Source organism: Peromyscus maniculatus, chromosome 21, assembly GCF_049852395.1.
Source record: "Peromyscus maniculatus bairdii isolate BWxNUB_F1_BW_parent chromosome 21, HU_Pman_BW_mat_3.1, whole genome shotgun sequence".
In the NCBI taxonomy this organism is placed as follows: domain Eukaryota; kingdom Metazoa; phylum Chordata; class Mammalia; order Rodentia; family Cricetidae; genus Peromyscus; species Peromyscus maniculatus.
The window spans coordinates 59,493,854-59,517,668 of record NC_134872.1 but is presented as its reverse complement, the minus strand read 5'-3'; the positions used below and the strand labels follow the sequence as shown (position 1 = coordinate 59,517,668).

Sequence of the window (23,815 nt, the reverse complement as noted above, 5' to 3'; positions counted from 1 at the left end):
GGCAGAGCCAGGCGGATCTCTGTGAGTTTGAGGCCAGCCTGGGCTACCAAGTGAGCTCCAGGAAAGGCGCAAAGCTACACAGAGAAACCCTGTCTCAAAAAACCAAACCAAACCAAACCAAAACAAAACAAAACAAACAAAAAAAAAAACTGGCCGGAAGAGGGGAACAGTCTCCAGAGTGTTTAAAGGATTAAAATTGAGCTATTAATTGCATTGCCCATTTAAATATGGTAATGGTGATGGCCAAAGGAACCCTGATTCCAAATGAGCTTCCTACCCACACTGTTTTCTTAATTTAATAGTTCTAATTTTAAGTGTATGGATAACGTTGGGGGCAAATGTGTGGTATCTAGGTGCACCTAACTGTTCCATCAGTTTCTTTTCATACAGAATACATACATATATTTTTTCATAGTTCTATCCAAGTGTGGCATGTTTCTACTGTGTATTTAAAACATTTCTGAATCATATTGGTTCAGAATTGTTAAATAAAATATATTAAAATCTAACATTGATTTAGCAGGAGGAAAATAGGATAACCATAGAACAATGTCACTGTCCAGTTCAAAGCTTTATTAATTTATCTCCAGAGTACTCCAGTATTATCAATGGTGATCTTGTTGAAAATATACAGCCTGCTCAGTGAGGCAGTCAATGAGATGATCCTTTTGGATAAACTACTGCTTGTAATTTGGGGTTTCAGCTGTTGTTAAATTCCTAGAATATGTTCCTTTGTTTTTTGGCTTCCAGCAAGGCTCTGTCTCACTGTTTTCCTGGCCTTGAGTTTGTAGTTCATGGTCTAAATGCCATTCAGTGCAACTTACAGTCTACCTCCAGATTTAACTCGTGGCTGGAAGTGTGGAGTTTGTTCTGCACCTAGTAACCATAAGCCTTTCCCAGTGCTCCCGAGTCCCTGACCTGGTCTTTAAGGCCTTCTCATGTTGGCTGCTACCTGTTTTTTGCTTTATTTTTTGTTCTATCCCATTGGGTACTATTACTTTAGGCAAGCGGGGCTGCTTATTAGTGGCATACTGTGTGTGCTTTTACGGATCTTTGCTTTCGGATGCTTTTTTCACCCTTCACATTCCTGCTGTGTTCATGTGTGAATACTGTTCCCCCATTTTTAGTTTTATGTGTTTCTCAATTGTATCTTCTCTGAATGGCAAAGTTAGTAATGATTTTTCTCTCTTCTGAAATAATTCCAATTTTCAAATCTCCAAATATGTATTATGTTCTGTTGAAATGGCATGTGAGCAATGATTATTCTGCCTACAGGATATCTGAGACTGGTATACTTTGAATCCCAAATATTCTTGGCACAATTCTGTAAACCTATTTGCCAGTAAGTAATTATTCATTGAATGATAATTTTTTTCTTTGTTCCAAAATACATGATGTAATTTACATCTCCTGGGGTATACAGATGTTGGTATTTATATTTTTTATTTTAGTTAAGCACATGGTGGATGTATTTAAAATATGGATATTAGGAAGTGTATAATAAGTTAGAACCCTAGAGCATTTTGTACAATCTAATATTTGACAATCCCATTTAATCATTACTTTCCTTATTTGTTTTTAGCTTGGTACTTAAGAGGTCTCACTGTTTAAAATGAAGGAAAAAAAATGAAACCCAAAAGATAAAAAAACCAAACAACATAAAACACCCCACAGTGAACTCTGGTATACCTCTGTTTTGTTTTTATCCATATTTTAAAGATATCATGTACAAACCCAAATAACAGTTGTTGCTTCCAAACTACAATATGTTATTAAAAGGGTTAAATGTGAGGCTTACCTAGAAAGTTGCAGGTCATAGAAGTCTTCAAGAATACTACAATTTTAGTGACTCAGTTTCTACGGCTGTCGTTGCTCACTCTTACTAATCAAAAGACGTGCTTATAGTTAGCAAATGTTACATTTAATGTATGCCTTTGGGTGAATGCAGATTCCCCCGTAGAACAGTTGCCAAGCATGTGCAATGCCTTGGGTTTAATGCCCAGGACTACGAAATAAATTTTCAAGTACGGGCTGGCGACTTAGGTCCACTAGGAGGCTGCTGCTGCTTTCCTTGCTGGGTGGCCATACTCTCTCAGCTGCCCTGCACAGCCAGCTCTGAGTCTGACCCTCTTCTCACTTTTATTCTTTTTCTTCGCAAACTTATGTCTGGACATATAGCCAAATCGGTAGTGGGAGAAGTCCAAGAATGGCCCTTTGCTCCCGGGTGTACCTCTCATTTTCTTGTAAACCAGTTTCAGCATTTCAGACTGAGTAGTAAACTGTAGAATCAAAAGTCACCAAGGGGGCTCAGTGCATACATCCATCAACTTCAAGTCAAACTATTTTTCTCCTTTAATATTTTAAATATATTACCAGTAATTCTAGAAGAGATTTACAACACAATAACATCTTCCTTTTTTCCCCTGGAGGAAACCTTTGTTTTAAAAGGCAAAACCAACTGCAATCTGATATTCATTCAAATGTGCATGAATACAGTTCTTCAGTAGAGCTCTGTTGGCAGAAGCTGTGGATGTGACTTCTACATAAGCTTTACTCAGGGTAGGAGTAGCACTCTGATTTAGGGCTTTAAATATCTCAGCAGTGGGGTAGCTACTTACAATGTGTAGTATTTAAACATATTCTCTTAAAACATTTAAAAACATGCAAAAATATTTATTTGTCTGTTTGATCTATTAATATCTTAATAATATTCCTTATTTTATTAAAAACCTAAAAGGAGCAATGAGACAATTCTAATCCTATGACAAGAGTAAAGTGACCTTGGTTGAGTCTAGATTTGTTTTTTCTTTACCTGTTTGCATGTGATCAACTACGTGTATTCTCACAGTCTTTGCTTTATTATTTTTTATCATGTCCCTCTTTTTCCTCACCCCATTCTTTCCAAAACCACAAGAAATATTTAGGTAGTGATCAGAAATATTAAAAACACCAAACAAGGCTGGAGAGATGACTCAGCAGTTAAGAACACTTGCTGTTCTTCCAGATGACCCAGAAATGAATATGAGAACTCACGTGGCCACATACAGCTATCTATATGACCCCCCCCCCCCAGTCTCAGGGGATCTGATGTCTTCCCCTGGCCTCTTTGGGCATCTAGCTTGCATGTGATCCATAGATATATATGTAGACAAACTCACACGTAAAATAATAAAATAAATTTTAAAACACAGAAGACAGCAGGATGCTCATTATGTCTTTAAAAGGACCTCAAATTCTATTGGAAAAAATATATTTTAGTTAGATAGGAATCTGAAATATAAGTTCAAGTACATTCAGGCATGGTAAATGGTGCTGTGTTAGTGTAAGTTCAGTAGAGGCAGAAGGATTGCAAGGCCAAGGCCAGCTTGAACGACAGCGAGAGATCGTGTTGCAGAAGAAGAGGAGGAGGATCAGAAAAAAAAATAATGTAGTTCAAGTACAATTATTGTAAAGGCAAAGGAACTGTTAGAGAGATAGTAAGGAAATATATTTTTAAATGGGGGAGGGGTAGCCTTAAAGTGTACCAAAGATTGTGTGCCTTGCAGCAACAGTACCTCATCGTTTCACAGTACTACAGACAGGCTGAGAGTCAGAAATGAAGGCGGCGGCAGCAGCCACGTGCTCCCATGGAGGCTCTAGGGAGACTGTTGCATACCGATTTTCTAGCTTCTGTTGGTCCCACCTGCCCCTTGCCCTGGAGGGGTAGCTCTCCAACTGCTGCCTTCGCAAGATGCTCTCTCCCCGTGTGTCTTCACACCATCTTCTCTCTGTATGTGTTGCCTCTGTGCCTAAATTTATCCCCTGTTTAAAAGTCATAATGGTTTAAAACCCACTCTAGCAGTCTCATTTATCTTGATTAGTCTACAAAGACTGTACTTTCAAGAAATATTCTATCTTGTATTGCTGATTAGAATTCCAGCATAGTTTCTTTAGGGGCCCTCATACGACACATGGCACACCGGTAAGGAAAAGGAGACCAAGCCTGACATTCCAGTAAAGAAACCCAGAGGGACAAGAGTGAAACACAGTCCTCAGTTACCCCACTAAAACAGAGAGCCTGCAGCAGCAGTATGTATTTATAAACTCCCACTAGTCATAGTGGAGGGAATATTGATTCCCTTACCTCATAACTGTTCTGCACTTCAGGCAAACAGTCTTCCATGGGTAGAGAAAGCTGTGAGACAAAGTCCTACAGAGTGGTGGTGGGAGTTGGAAATTGTGGGCCACACTGAACTGAAAGGAAGGACATACGAAAGTTATGAGTAGTGTCTGTGATGGTACCTGCAACCGTAAGAGAGCATGGAACTCAGCTGCTAGAGGTCAGTAAGAAACCATGTGACCCAGCTGCGCTGACGACACCCAAAGCAAGTTGTAAACCAACAGCCGGCTTGGGCTGAAGAGGTGGTTTAGTAGTTAAGAGCATTTGCTGCTCTTGGACAGGACAAGAGTTCCCAGCACTGAAGTCAGGGGGGCTCACAGGGACCTAAACTCCAGCCCTTTCTGGCCTACATAGGCATGTGCACATTTTTATGTGTGTTTTTATAACTCAGCTATTGAGCATTTCTCAGATATCGTCTTTGTATTAATTTTTATTGGTTTTGTTTTAAGATCTAAAATCAGGATGAGTTTTCCATGAGTGTTATAACAAATACTGAAGAATAGAATTTTACTTTCTCAGAGTTCTGAGAAACTAGGAAGGTTTAAAAGGACCTGAGTTAGGCCATGCCCTTGGGTCCCTGGAGCCCATTACCTTCACAGATGTAAAGTTCAGACACACCATCCTTATACCTTTAAATTTTAACCCTTTCTAGCACCAACACTAAGCTCCAAATCTCACCTAAACAGCATGTAAGTGGTAGAACTTGAGGTTTAATTCTTGAAGCAAAATTCCTTGTCAGTGGTTCTGTCCCTCTGAGAGATACTGCTCCGCCATCTTGAATTTCCTTCCACTCTGAACTGTCTGCAGGTCTTGTCCTTTGCACAGTCCTCTCTGTCTTCTCAGGGCACTCTTCAATCTTTCGACTCCTCAAGCAGATGTCTAGGTGGTATTTCCTCCCGTGTGATCTTCCAGGGTCCCTGTCTCTTACTTGTTGTTCCCTCAAGGCCACTGTCATGTCCCTGTTAACAGTGCTTCTGAGTCCAGTTATGAAACAAAGAGCAAGGACCCCAGGGGATTGATCTTGCCACCACTGTAGCTCTGGGATAGTCCTAGAAAAATAGGAAGAGGTTAGTAAATTCTCATAAAGAGATGAGGCTCTGTGCAGGAGAGATGGCTTAGTGCTTAAGGTGTTTGCTGCTCTACCAGAGGAAGGAAGTTGGCTCTCAGCACTCACTTCTGGTGGTTCTCACCTGCCTAGAACTCTAGTTCCATGATGTGATCACCTCTTCTGGCCTCAACAGGTACCTGCATGCATGTGGTCTCATACAAGCACGCAAGCACACACACACACACACACACACACACACACACACACACACACACACACACACAGTGAGAGCAAAAGAGAGGGGTGTGGAGGGAGAGGAGGTACAGAGGGAGGTGGCAGGGAAGAAGAGAGATAAGGGAAATGGAGCGGCAAGGACTGACTGATGGAGAAAAGGAAGAAGGAGCTGAGGGAAAAGGGAAGCAAGGTGTGAGACAGAGAGGGTGATGGAGGCAGAGAGAAAGGAAATAGCGTTGGTTTATATGCAGGGAAGAGATGAATCTCTTTGGCAAGAAGTGGTAAATGCAAGATGATGGCAAACAAAGATGCTGAACTTCTTTTCCTGGATGATAGATTATATATGTGCACGTTGGCAAGTGTGTCCGGGATATGGTCAATGTGACATCCAGGCAGGCTGGGCTCTGAAAGGACCACACAGGAGTCTGTTGTTTAAATAAAGGTGCGAAGTTTTGTTTGAAAGAAAGTTAAAATGATGAATTGATTTAAGGCAGATGTTTAGACATGTAAAGCCTGTTTGCACTAGTAAATGCCTTTTGTAGACATGTGCTTGTTGTAACGTGTGTGGTGTATGTCATCCAATACTACCATCACTTCTTTTAAATTATACTATTTCAATATATAGGTGAGAACACTGTTGTAAGGATATTTATTTTATATCTTGCTTAAAATATCCATTTATATTTTAATCTGGTAATATGATCAATTACCAATTATTGGTCTTTAAAAGACACTTTCTAGTGAAAGGCCCAGAGTCATCCTCTGAGTTTTACATGGAATAGAAAAGGCCAGGTTTCACCCCTGACCCAAGTCTGAGAATGGCTGTGTGGTGTCTAATTAGTACCAGTTAGCTAAAGTTCATATCTCATCTTTACCCAAGATGACCAGAAAGAACAATTACTATTCAATAAATGTTGCATCATAATATCCACAAAAATTCATTGATATAACATGAAAAATATCAGTGTGGCTTAATTTTACAAATAAAAATTGTAAGAGACCTGTCTTAAAATCTCTTTAAATTATATTTCAAAAGTATTGTTTGTAATGTTAATTCTAAAACATTTTTATAATATTTAATTCTTTGACAATCTTATACAATTAATTTTGAATATTTACCCCACCCGACTAATTTCGGATCTGCCCTTTCCATTTTCACCTCCTTACTACCTCCCCCAACTTTGTGTTTTCCTCCTCCATCTCCTCCTCCTCTTCATTAAACCTATAAAGTCTAATTTTTGTTGTCCAACTAGTGGGGTATGAGGCCTACCCTGGAGTCTAGTGAAGCGCTATAAGCACACTGCCTTTCTTCCTCTCTTCCAGCAGTTATCAGATGCCAATGGCTCCTCAGCTAGATTTTGCGTCTACCTCTCATCCTCTGTACTGGAATTTGTTTGGCTTGAACATTTGTAGGTCTTTTACACGCTGCCACATCTGCTGTGAGTCCCTTTGTGCATCCTCCCTCCCTGTTGTCTGGAAAACACTGTTTCCTTGAAGTTATCCAGCACCTTGGTCATTCACGATCGTTCACTTCCTTCTTCCACAATGATCCCTGAGTCTTAGGAGGATGAGGTTTGGTATAGATGTCCCATGTAGGGCTGAGTACTTTCATTCTCTGTACAAGGACTAGTTGAGGGTCTCTGTGGTGATTGTCATCTACTGCAAGAAGAAGCTTCTCTGATGACAGCTGAGAAGTGCTATGATCAATAGGTCAATACTTTTTTGTCTTTTTCTCATTTCATCTTTTTCTAGGAGAGAGAGAGAGAGAGAGAGAGAGAGAGAGAGAGAGAGACAGAGAGAGAGACAGAGAGAGAGAGAGAGAGACAGACAGAGAGAGACAGAGAGAGAGAGAGGGAGAGAGAGAGAGAGAATATCCAGAATTCCAAGCACATATAGAAGCAATAGTAATAAAATAATATCACACATTCATAGACAGTTTATTCTTTTTATTTTATTATTTTTTCATTTATTTTACATACCAACCACAATTTCCCCTCCCTCCTGCTTCCCATCTAGCCTCACCATCCATCCCTCCTCTGTCTCCATTCAGAAAGGGGCAGGCCTCCTATGGCCTTGAACAAAGCATGGCACATCAAGTTGAGGCAGGACCAAGTTCCTCCCTATGCATCAGGTTCCCCAAAGCCAGCTAAGCACCAGGCACAGGTCCTGTTTTCACTGCTAGGAGCCTTACAAACAGACCAAGCTATACAACTGTCACACAGTTCTAAGTTGATCCCATGCAGGCTCCCTAATTCTTGGTCCAGAGTCCATGAGCTCCCATAGTTACTCTTATTCCATGTACTTTTCAGGAATTTAACCTTTATTATTTTAATTAATTCTCTTAGCAACCTTATGAGGAGGATCTAGTGCTCCTTGTGACTTTGTATATGCTGGGTAGTATAGAAATTATGATACTCACATGACCACAAGGGATAAGAAACTGAACCTACATTGAAGTTGAGGTTAACTGAGTGAAGAAGTTATGTTTCCAACAAGACACAGGTATTTATAGTTATTGTTAAATAAATATTTGCTGAGAAGGAATCAGAACCGATACTCACAAAGAAAGAATAGAATGGGCTCATGCGGAGGGGTCCTGGTGCTGATACTGATAATCCAACTGGATTTATATTGTGCTGAAAATATTCCAGGCTTATGCAGAGGAAGAAGAAATAATTTCATTTGGAAGGCTAACTTGGCCTATACTGGTGAAAACCTTTGGGAGACTCAGATAAGGCTACCTTAAGTATGCAGACAACTCCATTCCTTGAGATATTTGGGTGTGGTTGAGATATGTAGAAGTACAATAAATGATTCATTATCTTCTTGCATATTTATAGACTGCAGTGTCCCTTTAAGTCTGCAGCTACCCAAAATAACAATATTTGGCTTCTTTAATTATCTTCAGTTTTTTCCAGGTATCCTCTTGGCAGATGGATCCTATTATGTACCCTGGCTTGGTGGAATTTTTCTTAGCATTTCAGTGGCTGTAAAATAAGAAAAAAATCAATCTCTCTCTCTCTCTCTCTCTCTCTCTCTCTCTCTCTCTCTCTCTCTCTCTCTCTCTCTCTCATTATACCCAATATTATGCTTAGATATCAGTCAAAACCCAAGATTGTATTGACATTTTCAGCCCCCGCCCCCATCACTAACTGTACATAGATTTATCCCATCAGCTAACTCATCTGTGAGTGAAGCTACTAATAAACTGTTTAGGTCTTTTTTTTATGGTCTTTCTCTGCACTCCAAAAAGGAAAAAAAAATTGGTTTTCTAGTCCTGTTTTCTCTTTTGTAATGGGTCATTCTTAAATCTTAACAATTTAAACATTAAATAAAATTTAAATTTATATGCCTGTCCATGACTGATTGTTTGAAGTACCAGTTGTCACACATAATTGCTTACTCAACATCTCCATCTAGAGATCTAGTGGGCATCACAAACCTACCATATTCTCAATGCCTATCTTGAATTTTCTCTTTCAAGTAAACTTCTCTCTTGACTTTCCAGGGTATCTAAAATTTACCCTGATGCTGAGGTCAAAATTGTATGAGTCACTCTTCTATCTTCTCTTCCATCCATACTTTGCATTCAATGCTTTAGTAAATTCAGTGAATTTTATTTTTAATAAACCCTGAATATGACCATTTTTTTTCTGGATGACAGCCTGTTGTAAGGCTTTTCTCCTGGGAAATTCCTCTTTGTTTTCCCTGACCTGACTTCTGACCCAAATTGATATTTTTGTTTTGTTTTTGTTTTATCTCCATCATCAACAGCCAGAGGCATCCTGTTTAAATTTCACCCATGCATTCCTACAGTTAGTTAGATCCCTTGGTCAAGTCCCATCTCAGCAGTAATGAAATCCATGTCATTTACCATCAGTGATATGCTCTGCAATGCTAACCATACAGCACATTTTACATGTTATACTAATGCTGAGGCTGCTCATCTGACCTTGCAGGTAACCAGCCACATTCATTTGTATTTGCCAAAGAGACAGAAAAAAAAAATCACACTTATACGTTTCCCTATGCTTAGGGGTTTTCCCGATAGATAGTTCTATGGTTTACTGCCTACTCTGTTTGCTTCTCTGGTAAAATTCATTTGCTTGTGTAAGGGTAAAGGTCAATTTTTAAAGGATAATTTATCTATAAAAGCCTTCCTATGTACCCGGTGGTGCTCCAGCCTCATTCTTTGCAACTCTAGTTTTTATTGTTTGTATGCATTATGTTTATTATGTTATATACTATTTTCTGATGTGTATCTCTTAAATTTAAGGATTTTGTTATATCTAACATCATATCTCTGGTTTTTATTGTCATTCTTGGCACATGGTAGATTTTAGACATGGTTTAATCAATAAAGGAATTGATTCATAAAACAACCTAATATGTAACTAAAGTGTACTGAATCCTTAGATGTGTTAACTAGATGCCCTCTTCCGATCTTGCACATTAGGAAATCAGCACTCATGACATTCTACATTAATATAAATAAATATATTTTAAAGTTATGTGTATATTCCTCATAACTTCTATTAGGACAACAGTCCATTTCACAGGTGAAGGAAATGAAAGCTCAGAAAGATGGTTGGGCCATTCAAGATCTTACTATTATCAAGAAGCTGAGTTGACCCACATTATTCTCTCCAATTGCCACCTTCTACCAACAAGCAATAAGAAATGATTTAAATCAAACTAAACCACTCAAAAAAGAAAAAAGAATTGATTTGGATGGTACCACTGCTCAGAATGTGACTCTTCTTATTACTACGTGATATTCATGCCTAGAAGAAGTTTCTTTCTTTTTTTTTTTTTTAAATCTAGAGAGACCAGGAGACTATTTTTTGATCTATGGTAGCTAACATTTTTGAACCAGACATGTTGTAACATTTAGTGATATTTTACTGTATTCCACTTGCCTCCATCATTATTGCAAAGAATCTTCTCTCGTTTCTTTCTTCATTTGAGATTTTAGTTTTTTAGGTTAATTTTTCCATTTACAACCATCGGTGCTTACTATATAAGCCAATTGGAAATAATTTTGCTCCCCCAAATTCAACATGTTTAAACATGAGAAGATACATCCCTTCCTTAGCCACTAATTGTAGACATGTTCAGTTGTAATTAGAGGCAGAAAACTGTTTCAGGAAAGCAAGTAGATGGCAATAAAACTGAGATAAGTGGAGAAATGTGAAAAGCAAATGCAAGAGAAATAATTCAAAGAAATGAGACCGCTGAAGGGTGGTGTTCAGAATTACAGCAGTATCATCAAGATGAATAGGGAGAAAGGGTGTCTGTGACAGATTTGTGAGGTACCATGAAACTATGAGAATGTTTGAAAGAGCATGGATTGAAACAAGCAGGGGATGTAGGATCTAGAAGTAATGGCTAATAGGGAGAGAAGTGGAGGTTACATCAGACAGTGAAGTATTTGGGAGCAGTGCATTAATGGAGTTCAATGGAGGTTAACCACGGGTGTAACAGCTGGGGATTTAAATGCAATATTGACATGCTATAGTAGAAGCCTGAATTTAATATTGCACCAAGTTATGGGGAAAATGTGAAGCTGGACTTGATTTTCCATGCTGCTGATTTTACTCTTCTAACAGATTCATGGGTCATCTTGGGTTCTTGCTGTTCTTAATGGTACTGTAAAGGATGTATTTGGAATAGCCACAGCTTCTTTGATGATATTATAAAGGGGAAAGGCAGGTGAATGTCCTATACAGTCCAGGATCTTGGATACTCTGACTCTGGCAAGATTTCCTAGTTCGTTCTTGTAGTACAGTGTGTAGGGACCAACTAAACCGTGCCTGTAATAAAGATTGGGTTGTCCTTCCCCGAGGACACTTTGCAGATTAGTGCTGTGGTGAGGACAAAATGAAAGATACATCCCAGCCTTTCTCAGAATTGTGTGGTTGCTTTTATTGCTTTCTCATAAAAACCGATGTTCCCCATCTATACGTATTAACATAGCCCATCCTATATTCGGCATATTGCCGCTGAAAACTGTCATTCTCCCTGATGTTCAGGAGAGATGGGGCTCTGTTTCCACACTGTCTTTGAGCATGGCACCAGCCCTGTGACTTTCAGTGCTTAGCAGAGTAAATTGAAGTATAGAGTTGAAAATATCATCCTCAGATTAGAATCCAAACATTCTTGCCTCTGTTTTTAATTCAGGGTTGGTTTACTTTGGTGTCATTTGTGTGTGTTCAGGCAAGGTAGACATGCAGATATGCATGCAGAAAACTGACAATTATTTTTTGTTTTGTTTTGTTTTTTGTTTGTTTTTGATTTTGTTTTCTGAGACAGGGTTTCTCTGTGTAGCCTTGGCTGTCCTGGAACTCTCTCTGTAGACCAGGCTGGCCTGGAACTCACATAGAATCAGCTGCTTCTGCCTCCTTAGTGCTGGGATTAAAGGTGTGTGCCACCACAACCCTGCATGATTATTTTTAATTTTACGCTGATTGACATTTTTTATCTTTTATTGTGGATGATAGGGTATTAGCCCCAGGACTTAGAGCTGATTGAGGGGAAGATATACTTATAAATCTATTTTACCCCAATACAACTCCATGGAAAAGTGCATTAGGGCAAGCGTACTTCTTACTCATCATCATGTTCCCAGTGTTTAATTATAAAAACAGTGAAGGCGTTCTTTGAAAGAAATGTAGACTTTTTTTTTTTTTTGTTACCAAAAATATCCAGTTCTAGAATTTGTACTGTAGGTACGAAACATCCAAAAGATTAACATTTATGAGGCACCTGAACCACTGAACTAGTTTTGGGGGGTTAGTACTCAGCATTTATATTTTAACATTTCTTAGTCAATTTCCCTGCTAAGGCATGATTGTGAACGGGTTGAGAATGAGGTTGATTTCCTAGTGCACACCAGGGACCTCTGACAGAGTTCACAACACTGGTAATGACTGAGAGTTAGCACAGTGTGGCCCGTGAGCCACATCCAGCCCTCAACCTGGTTTGTGCAGCTTGTGAGGCATGGATGACTTTTATATTTTGAAACGATTGAAGAAAATCAAGAGTAGGATAACACCTTTTATAATGAAAGTTACATGTGTTTTTTAATTTCATTGTGTTCAAGTGAGTTTATGGGGACAGGGCTGCCCTCCTTTGTTTTGTTTTAAAGTGGCCGCTTTCCTGACAGTGGCAGATAATCAGGAGGGAGAAATAATGGCCTGCAAACCTTAAAACATTTATAAGATGACCCTTAATGGGAAAATTTCTGTTTCCCCGTACTAAGCAAATACTCACTGTGTTTTCACAACATAGTGTTGCTAAGATGTGACTGGGGTTTTCATAGTCATTATGAGCAGTCTTGTCAGTATGAAGAGGTAGGCAATATCTAGAAAGATAAGATGTTTGACAGGTAAAATAACACTGCTGTACATGGTGATCCAAATAAGACAGCCGTGCAATTGTGAGCAATCTAGTTTTTTAGAGTTCTGAAAAAATGACATAAAGGATTTAGTGGATAGTAAGTTCAAGTATACGTCCATTGTATGATTATGAGTAGCAAAGACTAATGTGGTCTAGAGTTATAAACAGAAATATGGTATATAGAATGTGGAATAGTAAGAATAAATTAATAATTTATTCCAGTGCAGGCTGTCCTACTTTCATAATGGAATAGATATCTGAAGCATTTTTAGGGATATGAAATCATGCCAAAAGACAAATGACTTAGCCTGAAGGAAAAGAAGATTTGGAGGGGACACAGTAAGGAACAGTTTTCAACTATTTGGATGAATGTCATGTGGACAAAAGATTCAGTTTATTCTAAATGAGCCAAAAGGTTAAAGCCATTTATAGAGATGGAGAGCACAGGGACACTAGACTTGGTATAAAAATGCCCACAATAATGGCTGTAAATAGGGGAATTGTGTGCCTTAAAAGATATCCTTATAACTTCCAGGAAGCCATCTGAAGAGTAAAACACAACTTTAGTCAGGGTGTTGCTGATGTAAATACACCTCTCTCACTATAGCGTGTAATTGAGAGAAATTTCATCTAGTTGTGCACACATTTTAATATTTAGTATCAGCTATTTGCAGAGTACTGTTTTTAGTCTAACTGTGAAGGATGTAAAGAGACACTTTCTGAGAAGGGACAAAGGAAGTTTGCATACAATTTATCAATATATAACACCAGGGTGAATGATGTGTAAACTCAAATTTTGTCATCAGGGAGAAGATGGTATCAAGTGGTTTTGGGATGATCATAGGCTCTACATAGAGCTTAAAAGAGTGACTTAAATTTGGGGGTAAGGATAAGGCAAATGGGTTCCAATGTAAGCGTCAGGAGAGTAGACACTAGACACAAATGATGGAGAGAAAAGAAATGCTTGCATGAGCAGCTCTCATCCATTATTGATTCAGCACTGAAGGAAGATCTACTGTCAGAAGCCACAACTTGAAGCAAGGTAAACAGGGGTTACAGAGATGAAAAACAGGATTCCTGCCCTGAAGGAACTCTTGGTCCAGTAATGGGAAAATCAATGTCAACACCCTTGTGCAGTAGCTCGATTTCTGAACAATTCCTCAGAAAATGAATTACTGGAAATTTCTTGGCCTGCCTTCATCCCATTTAAAGGGTTACCAATATCCATTCAACAAATACTGTACATATACGTTGCTTTACCACTGTGTAAAATAGACGAAGAGCACTTACTGATCAGATGAGAAGCCAAACACATTTTGCTGTTGTTACTACTTGTTACCTTACGAAGTATAAGGCAGCAGTTGTAGTTTGAACACTTACAGAGGGCCAAATCAAGATGAAAATATCTTTTGGGGTTTTCCAAAGGGTACTTAGGAGTCCTGTCTATATAGAAAATGCCAGCAAGTGTTCTGCAGTGCCTCTCCAAACCTCGGCTGCTTTCTAGATCTGCGTTACATTTTTGTCACCCATTCCAGTTTCTGTTTGTTTTGTTTTTGTGTCTCAGCACCTGCATAATTTAAACTGGAAATCTCATCCTTTTGTGTCCCTGCTCCTGTCACTCTAAATGTCTCTTGTTGTGCGAATCAGTATTGGTTCTTCATACAAATAAAATGCAAATCATGTCCTTCCCAGAGCCAAGCACTTATCTCAACGAAATCAGAACAAATACTTGAAGGTTAAAACCGAGATTCATTGCTAGCAGAATAAAGAGCAAAACACTGAATGCAACACGAATTTTCTACCGAGATGAATTCAAATTACAAGCCAAAAAACCTCACAGAGATAAAAATACATCTCATGCCAAGTGATGGATTTTGAACTGCAAACCACATATCAGACTTAGTTTTCAACCATTTTTCTTCCATATGAAATTTAAAACTGAGCATCTGATTGCTTCTCACTGTTAAAAAAAAATTCCCATATTTAATTTCACCAAGAAAGCACGTTAGTGATGGTGTCCAGATCAAATGACCGTCTGAAAAGAGTGTCTCTCCCTATCAATCACACAGAACCCCCTATTCTGCTAGTCAGGGAGTAGCCTGAGTGTATTCAATTCTGCTTCTGTGGTGCGCTTGACTTCTCTGGAGTATGGTTTGCTCTTATCTTAACTCTATGAATCTGAGTATTGCTGTATTCATGAAGTTGCTTTAACTCATAAAATAAAAACCATGTTCCATATTTTTCTTAATGCATTGTTCTCTCTTATGTCTCCAGGAATATAAAAATGACTCCACATCAAAAATGTTTTTCAGAATTCTACCATGAGGTCTATTCTTTTAGATTAGACTTTTAAAATGTCCACACAAACAGGGGAAGGGGAATGTGAAATTCAGACTTTCCATTCCAAGAAAGAAAGAAATAAGCAATGGTTTTGGAAAATTCAAATTAATTTTGCTTACTCTTTAATATTATGTCAGTAAGATATGTTTTTATAATGACTTAAATGAGTTCCTTGTGAGTGTATGACCTGTTTGTTAATTCATCATTCAATAAAGGCTCACAAGAGAGAACAACCTGCTAACATTGTGACTTGAGGTTTTGGTGTACAAATGTATTATGCCACACTCATAACTATCCTGGGGTACATGTGGCTTACAGGCTGCAAGCTGAGCACACCTGTTAGCACTGTACTAAGCCTGTCACTTAGCTTGTTTCATTTAAATCTACAATAATAGTAATATCACTCCTATTTCACAGATGAGGAGACTCAGGGCATTATCTCAAGGCTTCCCTAACAAATTACCATCTATTTCCTAGTTCTGGAAGCTCCCAGAATCTGTAAGAACAAGGGGACCACCAGCTTTGTTCCCTGGTGATAGTTCTATTTGTAGCTTGGAGAGAGCTCATCAGCTTCTTATGCGTTCACATAGTGGAGAAACAGAATCCTGGTTTCTCTTTGTGCTATATGATACTCATCCCACCAAGGTAGGGAGGATGCTCATCTCTGACATCCTCTAAACCTAATTACCACCCAAATGCTCTGCCTTCAAGCACCGTAACATTGGAGTTAAGGCTTCAGCATACAGCTTTTGGGAGGGACAAACATAACAGTCCATAACATCAGAGTTTAACGAGTTAGAATAACTTGCTTAATGTTGCAGAACTAATACTGTTTAGAGCTAAAGTATGCTCCAGAGATGGGCTATAATAATTCTTTTCATTGGGGCAATGGCTAAATATATCATCAATTGGAAATTCCTTTTACCTCAAGCACTCTTTCAAAGAATCTGTAGCTCCTGTCTCTCCTGGTCTACTTAACTGGTAGTCTGTTCCCCCACACAACAGATGGATTTTTTTTTTTTAGCTCTTAACCTCATCATTGCAGTTTGTCACTCAAAACCCTGTGGTGAGCTTCCAACCCACTTAGAGAGAAATCAAAAGTCTCCATGGTTCTCAAGACTTCCTGACATCATTTGTCTGTGATGTCATCTTCATTTTCTCCCTTCTCCACCCTTTATGCCTTTCCCCAAGCTTTATTCTGCCCAGGCTTTGTCCTCACCCTCTGTCTGCCAGCAATTCTATTCCCAAGGCAGGCAAAAGCACATCTACTCCTGGTCTTCAGGATTCCACCATGTACTAAAGCATCCCCCATTATCTTATCTATATAGGCTTGCCTACCTCTGTCAGGGACTGGCTTTTGTTTTTTTGTTTGTTTGTTTGTTTGTTTTTGTTTTTTTTTCCTGTTTGTCTCATAGCTCTGAGAACTATCTGATCTTTCTCTGTTGCATGCTTTCCTTAAACACGTCTTAGCACTTGCCAATCATAGTTGAATACAAATTTTCCTATGAACAAAGAACTCCATTTTGTGTTTATGTAACTACTTGGCATGTTGTAGATGTTCAGTCATTATTTATTGATTTTATGAATTAATAAGTGATAGCTCTAAGTGGCCTAGCTCTTTCCCTTTTATAAAAATAGAGGAATTTGATGTAGAGGTGCCAAAAGGCTTCACAGTGTGAGATACAAACCCATGACTCAAAACCAGGTCTTCCACTTTAATGTGGTATTTCACTATCCTGTTTTATAGAAAGAACCCATATTCTTCTGAAAGAGGAAAGTGGTGAAAGGAAACTAAGATTTATTAAGTATCCAATATATGGCAGATTGTGCACCAGTGTTTTCTGTGTTCCTAAGAGGTAACAGTTATAATTTTCAGTTTATAGGAGATGGAAATAAATCTCAGAGAGAATAAGCTTTTTCTCATGATACCTACTCAGCTACTGACAACCTTTGTTAAAATCCTACTGTGCTGCCACCAATGGCCATGTTGGTGCCTGTAGCCCATGTTGCCATCTGAAGCCATGTTCATGTCCATGGCCTGTGCTGTTGCCAAGAGCCACGGTTGTGTCCCTGGTACTTGCTGCAGCCAAGGGCCATGTTGATATCTGGGTTATGTACTGCCATTGTAGACCATACTGAAGCCCATGGTCCATACTGATGCTGGGGGCCATCTGGACCTCCATGGTGTGTGCTGTCTCCATTCACCATGTGGAAGTCCATATTGGGTGAGCAGGGTGGGGAAGGACTCAGTTTTATTTAAGGGACTGACCATTGGGAGTTTGACCATGCTCCAGTGAGTACCTGATTAACACAAAAGGCACGGAATGGACTTGGTATTTTTTTCTTTATTTTTTGGGGGAAGGAGGTCACAAGAGTACGGGGGTAAACCTGGGATGACTGGGAAGTGAGTGTGATCTGGGTGCATTCTGTGAATTCCCAAATAGTCAACAAAAATATTATTTTGGATATAAAATAAATTAAAGAAAAACTTGCCTTTTGTTTGGTGGGAATGTCCTTATGCAAGGCACGGTGACCATGAGCTTTGATGAAATACTTCTCCTCTGCGCAGCCATTCTGGAATGATAGGAAAAGGATGGCTTCACTTAGATGATAACCAAGTTATATAGAATTTTCACAAGACATTTCCACCTTGCCTCCTGCCTTTGTTGATCTGTTTACTATGATGGCAATCAAAACTAAAGCAAACCTCAGAGACCCGTGTTTTGGGGGAAATCTGTTTATGAAAGCTATAATAATTCATGCATCCTCCCCTAGAGCTGAGGGCATTTCTAAATGAAGACTGCAATCTGATCAGTTGGTAATGCTCAGATGGCGTGGTTAGAGCAGCCTGTAAAATGTCTTCACACAGATAATCTAGAAAGGTGACCAGCGGGATGCACGCCCTGACAAATCAGCAGTGCTCCCAGCCAGGCTGTTTAAATTATTTTTAGGCAGGAGACATACTGAACACACCAGGTTTTAGATGTGAGTAATTAATAAGAAATGTTGCCTCTCTCTTTGCATGTAGTTACACCAAGCCTGCTCTTCTCTCTTTCTTCTTAGACTCAGTTCTTGGGACGGCATCTATCATCCCTATTATAGATCAACCTTTTATCATGAAAAGATTTTCTTGCTAAGTTGGCCTGGCTGCATACCTGGCTTGACAGAACTGGCACTAGCTGAAACAGTTATGCCCAGCACTCACTATGTAGGGGCTCTGCCTGTCTCTGATGCTACCCTCTGAGACCTGGGCTCCCCTAGTAAGATGTGGCAGGTGTTTGTTCAGATACACCAGTACTCCTATAGACAAGAAGTTGAGACAGATTGCTATGGCAGACCTTTCTGAAGTCAATGACCGGCTTCATACATTAAGTGGGGACTTTATTCTAAATTTAAGGGAGACAAAAGCACAATTAAACCAGATAAACAGAGAAACAATCCAAAAGAGAAGAAGGTTGTGTTCATCTCAGGAGCCTCTCCTCAATGTCTAATAATTTATCACTCCTTCCAAAGATGTATTTACATCACTGAATTATGAACACTTACATAAAAGTCAAGACATGAGGCTCTGCAATAACATGTATCCAAGTACACACACACACACACACACACACACACACACACACACACACACACACACACCAAATACTGCATCTTTTAGGGCACTTAGTGTCTTTGAGCGTTGACTTCATCAGAACATCACAATTTCAGTTTGTATAACCACTTAAGGGAAGATGTAATCTATTAAAAAACAAATAGAAAAAATACTCTACTAAGGTAGATGATACACTTTCAAATGTTTCTCTTTTTGTGTTCCCAGATGGGGTCCTGCTGTGTAACCTGACTTGACTTGAATCCCCATTTGTAGCCCCAGCTGGCCTCAAATTCAGAATGCTCTATTGTCTCTCAGTTTCCTGAAGTCAACACTCATTTTAAAACCTACCATACAGAATTACAAAAGATTTTGTTATGTTTCCTCATAGAATCTGCATTCTAAGAACTAATATTTCTACTTTCATTGCATCATGGATTCAAAAATTGTGCCCAGTGGGTTTGGCATTGGTAGAAACAGTATTGATATTAGTCATATGTGAGATTAGTGCATGTTTATGGTGTCTGCTTAGTATTAACCTAGCACATATAAATAAAAGAAACCCCTGGAACTTCATTGATACAGGCATACTTTCATATTATGGTTATTGCCAAGCTTTAGAAGTTTAATACGTGCCAAGTGGGCCTGTTTTCCTCTAATATAAGATGTCATCATTTCTGCAATCCCTTCTGATAGAGATGATAATCTCTGTCATGGTACCCGAGGAAGCCTTAGCGGGTGTAGTTGACTGTGGTTGCTTTGGTGTTGAGGAAGGAAGCAGAACAGCAAATGGTAAATACAACCTGGGAATGAAGCTTCAAAAGTCCTTAATAGCTGGGCGGTGGTGGCGCACGCCTTTAATCCCAGCACTCGGGAGGCAGAGCCAGGCGGATCTCTGTGAGTTCGAGGCCAGCCTGGTCTACAGAGTGAGTTCCAGGAAAGGCACAAAGCTGCTTCGCAGAGAAGCCCCGTCTTGAAAAACCAAAACCAAAAAAAAAAAAAAGTCTATAATCGTCACGAACATAAAAATTTGCTTATCTGCTTGGCCTGTGTAAGATCCAAAGCCAGGTGAGTGGAGAAAGAAGAGCTGGGTGGTTTCCCACTGTCTCACATCTTTTCTAGCCCAGGTGCTCAGAGACCTCATGACTGCTATCTCCTCCCTTGGGTCCTGGGTGCTTTACACCTCCCATGATAGCGTGCCTATTTGTACCTTCCTTGTACAGGTTTTTGTTTAGGCAGGCATGTTGTTGAGACTTCATAGGTGAAGCTTCTCTAAAATTTATTGGGGACTTGATCTCATGGTATTTAGGTTGTTTGTAGTTTTCCGTAATGGTCTCTATCTGTTGCAAAGAAAAATTTAGAATAAAATTAAGAATTATGTTGGTTTACTAAAGGGGTGGTTGTATGTTCTTTTCCAAGATCCATGACCTCACTAGTCACGTAACCTTAGGCAAAAATTACAAGCAGCTAAGGAATGATGAGAGAGGGAAAACTAGTCTTCCCTGGAGAAGAGACCACCACCCAAATTGGTTATTCAACACCAAGCGGCAGCTCTGAAATCTTATACATTCAAATAGCATTGTATGAATTAAGCAGATTGCACTTACATATTTAGGAATATGTATGTATATGTATTATATGTATGTGTGTGTGTGTGTGTGTGTGTAAAATGACAACTAAAGAAAAAGAAGACATCAATTTGAGAGAAAGCAAGGGAGGGTCCATTAGGGGGAGTGAAGGGGGGGAGGATGGGGAAAATCATGTGATTCTATTTTCATTTCAATAAATAAGATAGGTAGATAGGTAGGTAGATAGATATATGATAGATAGATGGATGCATGCAGGCATAGATAGATAGATAGATAGATAGATAGATAGATAGATAGATAGATAGATAGATAGATAAAAAGAATAAGCTATAGAGTACTGGAATCCAGTGGACATAGGAGCCCACTCATCAAATTTTTGCATTCACATTCTTCCTGTTCACCCAGTGTAAGGGACTGTGCCTTGTGATGGGCTGTAAGGTTTGCACACCCTGTCTCCCTCTTCCTCCCTTGTTCTTACCTGGTCCTGCCCTCCCACTCCCACTCCCACCTCAGCATCCTCTCTCCCTGTTCCCTTTGCATCCACGCCCTTTACTACTGGCTTCCTTGTCTACTTCAAGTCTTTGCTCAAGTTTTCCTGATGGAGTGATGCCTTTCCTAACTACTCACTCCATTTGTGTTTTATGAAATATTCCTGTAGAAACAATAAAGTTGCTTAGCATTTGGAGGGCTCAGCTGAGAGCAAGCTATCATATTTACTCTGCATAGGTAGAATAATTTCCCTATGCTACTTTACTTAATCCTAAAAGGGTAAAGGAAAAAGTCAATAAAACTTTGGAAGATGAAGGATAAATAGAATTCTCCTTGTCAGAGTATATTCCTGGGTCACTCTACTGAATAGCTTTCGATTCAGTTCAGTTTTAAATATTTACTGGTTGACTGTTCTATGGGGCTTTATGTAGGAAGATGGGGTGGGACCCATGTTTTAAGGTTAAGTTGACAGTGAGCAATGATCAAGAACTAAAGAAAATGAGTAGGAGTTCTGTCAGATGGGCCATTGCTTATAAGTAAAATACTGCAGTGTTTTCTTTTTGACTAACTGCTGCAAAATTAATTACTTTGTTGATTTCAAGTTTGATCATGCTTCTTGTAATTGGATCATTACAGTGACAGAAAATTGAACGTTTTCTGTCCAGACTTGTTGATGTAGTCTACGGAATTAAAAGCAGTTTGTATTTAAAATAACTTGATATCACTTAAAGTTTCTATGTAAGTGCAATAGTATGAAAAGCAAAAATGGAAAATTCCTAGCTTTGTGTGATTAATGAAAGCTGGGTATGACACATTGTTGGTATCTAAATATAACGTAACATGGCAACATTTAAAAATAGACTAATTATTCCTGGGTATGGCTGGAAGGCTAGAAGAGATTGTCTGGAGTTGATTAAAGAGCAGTGCGTGTTCTAGATCACATGAGACAGTTGTAAATTATGTATACATATGAGGAAATTAAAAGCTGTAACATTCTTTGGAAATTTGGCTTCCACACTTGTAGTAACATTTGAAATACTTGGTTTACCATTTCCTTTCACAGGTATATAATAACTCAAGTTATTTACAACACCTGTTACATTATTTAGATGATAGCTGGTCTTATATGCATATTAACAGTATGTCTTAATTAAAGGATGAAAATAGATGTCATCATTAGCAAATATAATGGGAAGGAAATTACATCTTGTCACTTGTCTTGAAATGAACTCCAGAATGCCTGAGAAGATACTGTACCTAATGATGGCTGACTAATTCAGTACACTGTGCAGGGGAAATCCAGGGAGTTTGTATTTCTCTGCTTTAATGATGAAAAAAGGGAAGTCTTTTTAAGAATAAATTTCTTATTCCTCTGATAGTTAATTTAGGCTCTAAACATAGGATATTTGAAGAAGCTGCTTTTTAAAATTCTGTCTCAATTTAGGTAATTCATTTCATAGTTCTTTGTTTTACTTATGTATTTCAATCTATTAACATGTTACTAGAATGGGACAAACTATAGGTTCTGATTTTATGTTCATTATTCTTCATGCATTTCATAGCAACTGGTATTTGAGTGAGGACTTAGTAATTATTCAGTGCCCCCTAGCTTCATTGTGTGTATTGGCTATTTTACTTCTCATGGTAACCCCAAAAGTTGGCAGGGATATAATGATCATTTTACACATGAAGTAGTGATGTCTGAAAGCCTGATGCACTCACTTCTTGGAGTGAGACACGCATAACACATTTCCTTCCTATGCCCAGAATAAGATGGCTCTGGCTTCATCATTCACCTTTAGAGAAAAATATGTGAGGTAGAACCTCTGCATAGACCAGTCTGGAATGATGTAGGAGACTGAATAAGAGCCTATAGCTGGAATCTGCAAATATAAAGTTCACCAGAAGAAGGGGTCTTGGAATTCAGGGTCCTCAGACACCCTGCAAGTAAAAACATTACAATTTGTATTTAATCCTGTATGGCTTTGTTGCTCCTCAGAAACAAAGTGACTTAAAGAGCTTCACAGGACCACTGCTGTTTAAAATGAATTTATTCTGGTCTAGTAATGAAAAAAAAAGGCAGTTATTACTTTGTCAACTATCGCTGGAAGCTCCTTGCAGCCACCTTGTTGTAGCTAATTGTTTATCATGACAAAGAAGAGAAAATGAACAAACTTCCCTAACTTCCGAAGAAGAAGAATGAATTCAATGTGTGTAAATTCATTCAAACTAAAGGCAACAAGTGTTTGATATAGTAGTAATTTTCAAATTTAGTTACTCCATCCAGAATTTTTAGAAGGCAAGATCTATTCTGTTTGTGGCTCTGCAAAAGTTACAGGCATCTCTTCCTCTTCCTCCTCCTCCTCCCCTCTTTATATATTTCAAACTTATTTATATATTTCAATCTATTAACATGTTGCTAGAACAGGACAAACTATAGGTTCTGATTTTACATTCGTTATTTTCATGCATTTCATAGCAACTGGTTGGTATTTGACTGAGGACTTAGTAATTATTCAATGCCCCTGTAACTTCATTGTGTGTATTAGCTCTTTCTATGGTTAAAAGCAATTAACCATAAAAAAATGCCAAGAAATTTTTCAGAAAGTATTTTTGTTTTTTCTCATTTGCTGCATCTCCCAGGCTTTCAGCAGGACAAGTTTATCTGGTGGGTTTGTCTTTCAGACTGACATTCACCTGATGAAATGCCCTTTCTGGCCTTTACTGTTGGTCTATTGATCAATTATCTAAGTCACTCATACTGATGCCCATATGCCAAGAAACTCTGCCAGTCATAGATGTTTCCCAAAGTTCTCAGCTAAGTGTATTCAGAAACTTAAAAGCAAAGTGCTTTCATCCCTCATGTATTATCCATGTCTATGCATAATAATAGCCCATATGTAGTGAGCTTTCCCATGTTCTGGACATCGTGCTAAGCACTTAACATTGATTATCTCAACTAACTT

At 38.8% G+C, this 23,815-nt stretch overlaps 1 protein-coding gene across 21 annotated transcripts in view; it reads left to right on the top strand.

Annotated features, from left to right (window-relative positions):
* Positions 1-23,815, top strand: part of Rims1 (regulating synaptic membrane exocytosis 1) — a 480,632-nt gene that overhangs the window by 174,063 nt on the left and 282,754 nt on the right. The gene's annotated exons all lie outside the window — the stretch shown is intronic.